Here is an 11020-nt window from a genome sequence, read left to right as displayed (position 1 = left end):
AAGGCCTTGAGGCTGTGCCAGTGCTGCTCAGCAACTGCTACAACATCAGTGTTGTCAGAGCTGTTCTGGGCACCATCAGCAGGGGTTGTGAAGAGGAAAATCAGCTCCATCCCAGCCAGTACCATCTCCAGCCCTTGTTCCACACCGTGTGCACCCTGCTCAGGTCCTACAGCGTTCAGACATTGACATCCACAACCAGCCCTTCCCCAGCCCTTGCCATGACACACACACACACTGGTTTGGCTGGTGTGGCTCAGGTGGACCAGGGCAGGTCCCAGCACCCCTGACTTCTCCCCTTACTCAGCCAGAGCAGTTGGGAACATTCAGTCAGGTTATGAGCCTAAGGACAACGTGTCCCATCCCAACAGATGGGATGAGGGATGAGTTAATCCTGACTCAACAGATGGGATGAAGAGGGAAGAAGGAAGAGAGAGAGAGAAGAGGAAAACTAAGATATCAGAAGGAGAAAGGGGGAGAGAGAGATCACAGATACCACCACCCCGCAGGTACATTGGTCCCAGGATGACTCTATGGGTCTCTATGGATCTCTCTGTCCCTATGGGTCTCTATGGTCTCTATGGTCTCTATGGGTCTCTATGGGTCTTCATGGGTCTCTATGGTCTCTATGTGTCTCTATGGGTGTCTCTGGGTATCTATGGGTCCCTATGGATCTCTATGGTCTCTATGGGTCCCTATGGGTCTCTATGGTCTCTATGGGTGTCTATGGGTGTCTATGGGTCTCTATGGTCCCTATGGGTCTCTATGGTCTCCATGGGTCTCTATGGTCTCCATGGGTCCCTATGGGTCTCTATGGTCTCCATGGGTCCCTATGGGTCTCTATGGTCTCTGTGGTTCTCTATGGTCCCTATGGGTCTCTATGGTCTCCGTGGTTCTCTATGGGTCTCTATAGTCTCCATGGGTCTCTATGGATGGTTCGTGGTTTCTTCTGGTAGTTGGTTGTCAGACAGATGGTTCATCTCTATCATCCCCATTAGGCCATGAGGCCTTTCACAGCAACACTGTTAATTGTCCTTATCTTCTGCCTCCATGGCCATAAAACTTCGGGAAAGATGAGGTGTCATTTATCTCTTCCTCCCAAAGCAACAAAACCCAGACGTTTAAGGCATAACAAGGTCTTTGTTCTGCTAAGGATGGGGGGAGCGCTTCAAGGTTGTCACACAATGAAACCTGTTTATCACCAGCCTGCACCCCCCATTGGCCTTACAGGTGGCTGGGAGACCCCCACAACCAGGGGGGTGCCTCTGTTTGCACCTTAACATCCAATTCGTGGTTCAGGGTTCATTGGCGAGTTCCTCTGCTTCACGTGGTCTATTTTGAGATCCCCTTTGAGATCCTAAGGACAAGGAAACCTATTTATCACCAGCCTGCACCCCACAGTGCCCTTACAAGCAGCTGTATGATCCCCTACAACCATGGGGAAAGGCAGTTCCCCACCACCCTTCCTCTGGCACCTCAAAATCCAGTTTGTGGGCCATCAGTTCATTGACAAGTTCCTCTGCTTCACGTGGTCTATTTTGAGATCCTCTTTGGGTCTTTTCCATACTGTCCCCATGCACATGTTTTTCTGAAGCTGGCGTTTTCTCCTGGTTTCCCATGTTCACAGACAGTTTCCCTGTGTCTCGCAGCACCGAGAGGATCTCAGAGTCTGACCCAGTAATCCTGCAAGGCCCGTCCTGCTGGGCTGGGCTTGGATATGGGGACCTTCCAGTCCAGCTCACAGGACTGGGCTTTTCTTTGTGTGTTAAAGGATTTGTGCTGAGTGTCCATTGGTGGCCCCTTGGGGGATCTTGGCCCTTGGGCATGATCCAGCTTGTCTGTGTCCTCCCCACCTTCTGGAAGTTCCTCCACCCCACACATCTGTGGGTGCTTCTGCTTCTGATGAAGTGGGGAATGTGGACCCATCCTTGTACTTTTCTTTCTACTCTCATTAAAATCTACTTCTTCATTCCATTATGTCATATTGGAGAAGGTGTTATCCATTTTATATGTACATTATAATGGTTATGTATATTTAATTTCTCTGGTTTTATACATATCTATATAAAATGTATACAAATAGACATATATAGAGAGGTATATACACATTTTAAATACTGTATTTATTAATAAATAAAATGAAACAAAATAATAAAACAAAATATTTGGCTGCTCATGGCTTGACCAGGTGTACTCCTGCTGGGTAAAGAACTGGCTGGAGGGCTGGGCCTGAAGAGCTGTAGTGAAAGGAGTCAGATGCAGTTGGTGGCCGCTCACAAGTGGTGTCCCCAGTGTTCAGTATTGGGGCCAGTTCTTTTTAGTCTCTTTATCAATGATCTGGATGAGGGGATCGAGTGCACACTTAGTTTGAGGATGACACCAAGTTGGGCAGGAGTGTTGATGTGCTGGAGGGTGGGATGGCCATACAGAGGGATCTGGACCAGCTGGATCAATGGGCTAAAGCAGGGCTATCAAACTCATTTCACTGGGGGCCACATCAGCCTCACGGTTGCCTTCAAAGGACCGAATGTAATTTTAGGACTGTATCATTGTTACTACTCCTACTTGAGCAGTTCTGGTGGCCATGGTCATGACCTGCAGCCACACGTCTGGTGCTGGTGGCCATGGTGGCATCTCATGGCTGTGGGTTGTTGGTGGCCATGGTGGTGACTCATAACCATGACCTGGTGGCCATGGTGATGACGTGCACATCTGGTGCTGGTGGTCATGGTGACATCTCATGGCCATGGGTGGTTGGTGGCCACGGTGATTTCCAACCATAGTCTGGTGTCCATGGTCATGAGCTCAGGATGAGGAAATGTCATTCTGAGCACAGTGCTGTGGTCATTCAGAAGGACCCTGGATCAGCCATGGCTTTGTGTTTCAAGGAACAGCTGGTGAGGATGGAGAGACAGCAGCACAGGTGGGGACACACTGGGGTGAGAACAATGCAGGGAAGCTCATGGGGTGTCTGCAGCCTGTGGGGAAACAGCCACAGGCCTGGGAGAGTGCAGGATGGACTATGGTGGAGATGGCCAAGGGCACTGGCAAGGCTGGATGTCCCTGAAAGAGCCAAGGTCTTTGTCCCCTTGGCTATGGCTGATGTCCCTGACAAAGAGGTCTAAGAGGAGACACATGGTTGTCATGGCCATGGCACCCCATTGCCTCCTTGCACCCCCAGGGAGTGTCACACCATTGTCCTGCACTGGACATCGCACTCCCCACTGCCCCAGGAAGAGCCCTGAGCCACACGTGAGGGACAGGATCTCCCTTCCCAGGAGCAGGGGCTCAAGGCTTGGCCATTGTCCTTCATCAGACAAACCAAGGGCTTTCTCAGCATCAGAGCTGCTGCACTTTGCCTTTGCCTGATGCAATCACTGCCTCCAATTATCTGCTCTAACGAGTCCCTGGGGAGGCTTTGTCAGTAACAGCCCTCAGTGGGGCCCATTAATGCTTCAAGGTACTTTGGAGTTTGTTCTGACTTGGACTTCTTGAGCAGATTCTTCAGTCTGTGCTTGGTATCTGAGGTTCATGGACTCAGCACCAAATACGCCATGGGGCTCATTAAAACACAGAAAGTCCTAATGAGCGATGTTTCTTTCTGTAATTTCCTTCAAATCTTCACGACTTGTAGAAGTAACTGGAGAGGTTTCAATGGGACACTTGATGATGAAGATTTCAAAGAAGATTTCATAAAGGAGGGTTTTTTCTTTCCAGGGTGTTTTCTGTCATTTTCCAGTGTATGGAAGAAGTGACAGCAGCATTCTACACTGGACATTGATCCCGAGGGTCTCCTGAAGACATCTGGAGAGGCAGGAGAACAGTCCCTTGAGGCTGGACACTGTATGGACAACCTGGCTGCTCACCCCCACCCCCAGTCTGCCGGTTCACTCATTGGCCACCAGAGATTGCATCACTTTTCCTCCATCAGACTTCTCCACTGAGCTCTGCAGGAGATGCTGCAGCTCCTGTGCACCAGCTCCACCTGCTCTCCTGTGCAAACACTGCACAGTTCAATAAACAGCAAAACACTTTCCTCAGCTGTGTGTGTAAGCTGGATCTGATGAGGTCCATCATCCACAAGGGACAGCCACACAAGAACTGGTTTAGACAGAGAGATAGAAGAGGATAGAAATAAACACAATGAACGTGTTGACTGCCATGTCAATTAGAGCTCTGAAGAATGAGGCAAGTTTGTAACTCCCTGAAGCTCAAAGCAGAAACCAGACAGTTGAGAGGCCACTGAATGACCAAAATTGCAAGTGGAGGAGAAACCTGAGAGCACTGGCAAGGGCAAATGTCCAGACAGTGCTGGAAAGTTGTCCTTGGACAGGGACATTTAATCAGGAGAGGTGAGAACTCCTGAATGACGAGGGAGCTGTCTCACCATAAACAGCCAGTGCCATTTTAGGGGCCCAGTGTACCTGAGGTGCTGGCCTGGGATTGGCATCTATCACACAGGACCTGGGGAGACCAGAGCACCTTGCAGTGCAGGTGGAGCCTGGGCAGGGGTTCCCGGGGCATCTACACTGGCACCAGGTGTTTGTGTCCCTGGAGCTGAAGACATTTGTGTCCTAAATCTATGCCCAGTTCTGGAAAACTCTTCCCTTTTCGAAGAAAAGAAATTCCCCTACAAGGACCTTAAAATTAATGAATGAATTAATTAATTAATTAAATAGAAGTATGTTCACACCATCCTCTGCTTTGGATCTTTGCCTTCAGTTCCTCTTATTTTAAGTTTCATTAACATTAACTGACATCTGATGGGGCTGCAGGCATGAAGCCAAGATCATGTTGTGTCCTGCACAGCGCCCCATGCCCTCTGAACCTTCCCTGCCCAGGACTCCTCACACGTTGCCCAGAGCGAGTCACACTGAGGTGTTGGCTGGTTCCCTGGCTGAGATGTTGGTTTAGATGGTCACCTACAGCACAGGTGGATCCTGCCCCATCATCGCCTGCTCTGCTCCAGTCTGAAACAGAGCCCAACATCACAATGGGATCATGAGAGAACTGAGGTTGAAGGGACCTCAGGAGCTTGCAGTCCAACCTGTCACCAACTGGGTCACACCAAGGTGTTCAAGCCTTGATTCAATCAGAGTTTTAGCAGGACTAGAGAAGTGATCATCCCTTTGTACTGGGCACTGGTGAGGCTGCACCTTGAAACCTGGGGTCAGTTTTAGGCCCCTCATGGCAAGGAAGACATTGAGGTGCTGGAGAGAGTTCAGAAGAGGGTGACAATGCTGGTGAAGGGTCTGGAGCACCAGTCTTATGAGGAGCGGTTGAGGAAGCTGGGGCTGTTCAGCCTTGAGAACAGGAGGCTGAGGGGAGACCTTGTCACTTTCTACAACTACCTGAAATGAGGTTTTGTCATGGAGGGTGTTGGTCTCTTCTCCCAAGTAACAAGTGATAGGACAAGAGGAAATGGCCTCAAGTTGCACACGGGGAGGTTTAGATTGGATATGAGGAAAAAAATCTTCAGGGAAAGGGTTTTGAAGCCATGGAACAGACTGCCCAGTGAGGTTGTGGAGTCACCATCACTGAAGGTGTTTAAAACACAGATAGATGAGGCTCTTAGGGACATGGTTTAGTGCCAGATTTAGGTTATGGTTGGACTTGATGACCTTGAGGGTCTCTTCCAACCACAATTATTCTATGATTCCATGATAAGTCATTTTTGCAATTTTCTTTCTCAGAGGACCATGCAGCCTCCCTGAGAGCCAGGACTTTTCTGAGGTGTTTGGGAGACGTCTCACGGTCACACCAGCCAGTTCCACCAGCCCCTGTCTGTCCCTTCCCAGACCAAACCTTTTCTCCATATCCCAAACTTCCAGGTGAGTTTCTGGGACACAGCAAATGCTGTCCAGGTCCTCTGGGCCTGTTCAGAGAGAACAGCAGGCCAACATGTTGATGGGTTCTCTGTGAACCTCAAAGGCTTCCTGACCATTTTTCTCAGTGTCCCACTTGTACCCAATCTTTCTGGTCCTTGAAGTGTACATGAGGGGATTGAGCAGGGATGTGGGGAAGGAGTAGAAAAGAGGCTTTGTCAGACTGTCTTGGGAGGGCTGTTCTGGGCATCCCACAGTCCAGGATGAGGCTGCTGTAGAAAACAGTGGCACAGGTGAGGTGAAAGGTTCAGGAGGAGAAGGCCTTGTGCCTGTCTACACTGGGGTAGAGAGCAGTGATGCATTCATGGGATGCCCATGTGAACAGGAAGCGGACAAATGGCTGTATAATACAAACAGAAAACTATATCTGTGGCAAGGATGAAGCGATGACTGTAGGGGATAGAACTCCCCATAGCCAAGGTGCCAGCTGCCTTCTGGAGACAGACTGTCCAGCCTGTGACTCTTGCAAAATGAAGCGGGTGGCTTAGGGACAACACTGGTTGCAGGATGTGGCCATCAGAAAACAAAGAAACCGACAACACAACACCTCAGCACTCAGTACAGGCAAGAGCTGCAGGAAATAGTAGTGACCGTGCTGCAAGCACAGATGGTGCCATCATAATTCAGAAAGCCGGGCAGCAGCTGGGTCTGGGTGCTGGAGCTGATGCAGGTCTCCAGGGAGGCCACAGTGACCTCGGTTCAAGGAAGCACATCCCAGTGCTGCATTCAGGTGGTTTCTTGGGGAAGTTACTCTCAACATGAAGTGACCTTGACCCGTCCCACAGGCCTCCATGTCCTCCACAGCGATAGCTGAGGCATTTGTGCTCATTTGGGCTCATTTCCCCCCACAAACACTGTGTGCATGCTCCCATCTGCCCTCTGTGCACACTCAGGCTTCTGACTAGTCATTCAGAGTCCTTCCACGGAGGGACAAACAGCCTCTCTCAGGTGTGGTGAGAGGACAAGAATCAAAATGGTGGTTGCAATGGGCTGATCTGTGACTAATGCCTTGGGACAGCTGCCACAGCGTGTCCAGGAACATGGGCACAGGCCAGACCCTGCTCTCCTGGTCTTTCATGTCTCTCCCAGCAGGCCTGGCCATGCGAGATCACTGCTGTGTGCCCCACAGAATCACAGACTTGTTTGAGTTGAAGAGACCTCTGGAGATCATCCAGTCCAACTCACCTGGTAAAGCAGGTTCACCAGAGTAGATCGCACAGGATCATGTCCAGGAGGGTTTGAATGTCTCCAGAGAAGGAAACTCCACACCTGCTCCGGGCAGCCTGTTTCAGGGCTCTGTCACCCTCCAAGTAAAGAAGTTTATCCTCATATACACATGCAACCTCCTGTTCTTCAGCCTGTGCCTGTTGCCCCTCATCCTATCATTGGGCACCACTGAAAGGAGTCTGGTCCATCCTCTTGACACCCACCCTTGAGATATTTAAAAACATTGATAAGATCCCCTCTCAACTTCTCCAGCTGAACAAACCCCCTCTCTCAGGCTCTCCTCATCAGTAAGATGCTCCAGACCCCTCATCATCTTTGTAGCCCGCTGCTGCACTTTCTCCAGTAATTTCTTCTCCTTCTTAAACTGGGGAGCCCAGAACTGGACCCAGTAACTCCAGATGCGGCCTCACCAGGGCAAAGTAGAGGAGGAGGCTTCACCTCCCTTGACCTGCTGGTCACGTTCTTTGCAATGCACCCCAGGTACCATTGGCCTTCTTCGCCACAAGGGCACATTGTTGACTCATGGTCAACCTGTTCTCAACCAGAACTCCCAAGTCCTTCTCCACAGAGCTGCCTTGCAGGTCTGCCCCTAACCTGTAGTGGTGCCTGGGGTTATTCCTCCCCAGGTGAAGGACCCTGCACTATCCCTTGTAGAACTTCCTCAGGTTCTCCTCTGTTCAGTCCTCCAACCTGTCCAGGTCTCACTGGATGCCAGCACAACTGGTGTGTCAGCCCTTCCTCCCAGTTTGGTGCCCCCACCCTGCACGCTCGCACACTTCAGTTTTCACTGTTGTTTCCCTCTCTGGGGCACTTTCCAGCCCAGCCCAGCAGAGAAGCTCCATCTGGGCAGGCCCTGTAGAATGAAATGGAGGAAGCGGGGGTCAGTGACAGTGTCTCTCTGTCTGCTACGCTCAGGCTATCCAGGGACAGGGCAGCCTGACCCAAGTTGTCACCCACAGGCAAAGGGTATCTCTTTTCATGTCTGCACACAAACAGTGCCCTGCTCTTCTCCTGGGATGTCCCATCTCCCCACAGAGCCTTTGCCCAAGGAGAGCACACCTGCGCTGGCCTGGCTGCCATTCCTGCACCCTGTCCCCACGCTGCCCACAGCCCCGAGCTGGGGGTTTTGCTCTGTAGATCAAGTGGGCTGTGGTGACTCTGCAGGGCCATATTGGTCGAGCTGGGAGGCAGCCCCAGCTGGTGGTGGTCACTGCCACTGACCACCTCCCACACAAGCTCTTGGGTGGCCATGGAGGCTGCTCAGAGGCACCCTGCCTTATTCACCTTGTGCGTGGGTACTGGCCACCAACAAGCAACACCTGAGCAACCAGCCTGAAGTCCCTTGAAAACCACACTGGGACCATGATCTCCTCACACTGAGCCCACAGAGAAACAAGCAAAGCAACAAGCCTCTTGAGAGTCTGTTACTAAGGAATGTTCTTCAGGGAACTTAGGAAGAAGACCTAACCCTTCAGGCACTGTGCTACGGAGATGCCTTTGCTGATGGAGATGCTGTTCTGAGGCCAGCTCAGTCACAGCAGTGCCCACCGCCTGTCCTGGTCACAGGACTGACACACAGCAGGACGGCGACCGAGCCTTGGGAGCGCTCAGGCCTTGCAGCAACACAAGGGATGAGAAGGAGAGTGTGGGAGTGGAAAGAGAAGGACTCTGGGAAGAACAAGGCTGGTGCTGCCTGGCAGAGCTGCTCTGCTGGGACTGTTTCCTCCATCTTCGCACACAGACACCTTGTGCTGAGCTTCACAAAGGTTGCAGAGGAAGGATCTCAGACAAGCAATTCACTGCAGGGTCATTTATTTTCTTTAAATACACAGGGAGCACGACTTCTCATTTACAAGGTCTTTGACTTGATCTATAAAGGTAGACAGAGATATGGGATGAATAATAACATTTATTTGAGGGCAATATTATCAGAGTTAAAAAAGCAAAACCAAACAAGTCTTCCCCCCACTCCAAAAATTCATCTGAAACTACAAAATATAAAAAAGACAGGTTGGACCTGTCATGACTCATGCCATGAGTGATATACAGAAGATGGGAAGTTTAATGCCTTTGAAAACAATCCTGCCATTAGTTGCTTCAAGGCATCCTTGAGCTCCTGGTTCCTCATGCTGTAGATGAGGGGGTTCACTGCTGGAGGCACCACTGAGTGCAGAACAGACACCACCAGATCCAGGGGTGGGGAAGAGATGGAGGGGGGCTTCAGGTGGGCAAACATGCCAGTGCTGACGAACAGGGAGACCACGGCCAGGTGAGGGAGGCAGGTGGAAAAGGCTTTGTGCCGTCCCTGCTCAGAGGGGATCCTCAGCACGGCCCTGAAGATCTGCACATAAGACACCACAATGAACACAAAACACATTAAAACTAAACAGGCATTAACCACAATAAGCCCAAGTTCCCTGAGGTAGGAGTGTGAGCAGGAGAGCTTGAGGATCTGGGGGATTTCACAGAAGAACTGGCCCAGGGCATTGCCCTTGCACAGGGGCAGTGAAAATGTATTGGCCGTGTGCAGCAGAGCATTGAGAAACCCAGTGGCCCAGGCAGCTGCTGCCATGTGGACACAAGCTCTGCTGCCCAGGAGGGTCCCATAGTGCAGGGGTTTGCAGATGGCAACGTAGCGGTCGTACGACATGACGGTGAGATGTGAATATTCTGCTGTAGCACAGAAAAAGAAAAAAAAGAGCTGTGCAGCACATCCTGTGTAGGAAATGACCCTGGTGTCCCACAGAGAGTTGGCCATGGATTTAGGGACAGTGGTGGAGATGGTGCCCAGGTCGAGGAGGGCGAGGTTGAGCAGGAAGAAGTACATGGGGGTGTGCAGGTGCTGGTCCCAGGCTATGGTGGTGATGATGAGGCCGTTGCCCAGGAGGGCAGCCAGGTAGATGCCCAGGAAGAGCCAGAAGTGCAAGAGCTGCAGCTCCCGTGTGTCTGTGAACGGCAGGAGGAGGAACTGGGTGATGGAGCTGCTGTTGGACATTGGCTGCCTGTGGACATGAGGACCTGTGCAAGGAGGAAAGGACAGTGACAAGTTAGGGGAGACTTCACTGAGCAAAATAAACAGGTTGTTTCTCATGGAAAACCCCCTCCCTGATGGAGGGATGTTTCCGCTCATTCTCTCTTTCTACTAAGTTTGAATAACAGTTCATCACAGTTTAAAATGCAGCTTCGGCATCTAGATACCATGAACACACCTCTGGGTCAAGACGCCCTGTGTTGGTGTCTGAACAAAAACTGACCCACACTCCCATCCCAACCCCAGAGAGCAAGAGCACCAGGGACAGGTGGAGAAACAGGGAAGAACACTGCAGTGCTACCAGAAAATAAAGCAAGGACAGAAAGGCAGACGGGCATGCTGCGGAACCTTCTCCTGACCCGGCTGTGCTGCTGCCACTCACATAATGACACTGGAGAGCAAGTACTTTTAGCACCTTTTTTGAGTACCACGTTGCAGAACCCCTTCACCTGGAGGTCCAGCTGCTGAGGTGGAGACTCGTGACCTGGACCCCATGGCTTAGGGGCAGAGGGTCTGCTGGGGAGGAGAGGAGACCAGGGGTTGCACTGGGAAATGTGTCTGCACTGCAGGGAATTGCAGGGGGGTTCCTAAATCCCGTCCCTGGCACATCTGGTAGGAGCTCCTTCTCCCTGCCCATGTCTGTGCTGCCTGCAGCTGTGTGTCTGTCCCTGGTCTGCTCCCTGTCAGTGTCACAGACCCCGTCCCACCCGCTGTGTGCTCAGCTCTGTCCTGCTCACACCTCCTGGCACTGCCCAGGGGCAGCTCTGTGTGTGCAGGGGCTCAGGAGCAGCTCAGACAAGTCCTAATGAGAACTGGGGTCTCAGTGTCTTCTCCAAAGAGAGAAATAAATCCCCATCTCCCACTGCACACCCAGACAAGC

At 51.5% G+C, this 11020-nt stretch overlaps 1 pseudogene across 1 annotated transcript; it reads right to left on the bottom strand.

The window, feature by feature from the left end:
* Positions 1–9170: 9170 nt before the first annotated feature.
* LOC309448780 (olfactory receptor 14A16-like) lies at positions 9171–10104 on the bottom strand (annotated as a pseudogene). The gene has a single exon. The product of its transcript is annotated as an olfactory receptor 14A16-like (transcript).
* Between the last annotated feature and the right edge of the window lie 916 nt (positions 10105–11020).

The sequence above is a fragment of the Streptopelia decaocto genome, assembly GCF_964273445.1.
Source record: "Streptopelia decaocto genome assembly, chromosome: 21".
In the NCBI taxonomy this organism is placed as follows: Eukaryota; Metazoa; Chordata; class Aves; order Columbiformes; family Columbidae; genus Streptopelia; species Streptopelia decaocto.
The sequence above is the reverse complement of the archived record's forward strand: the minus strand, read 5'-3'. Positions and strand labels throughout refer to the sequence as shown.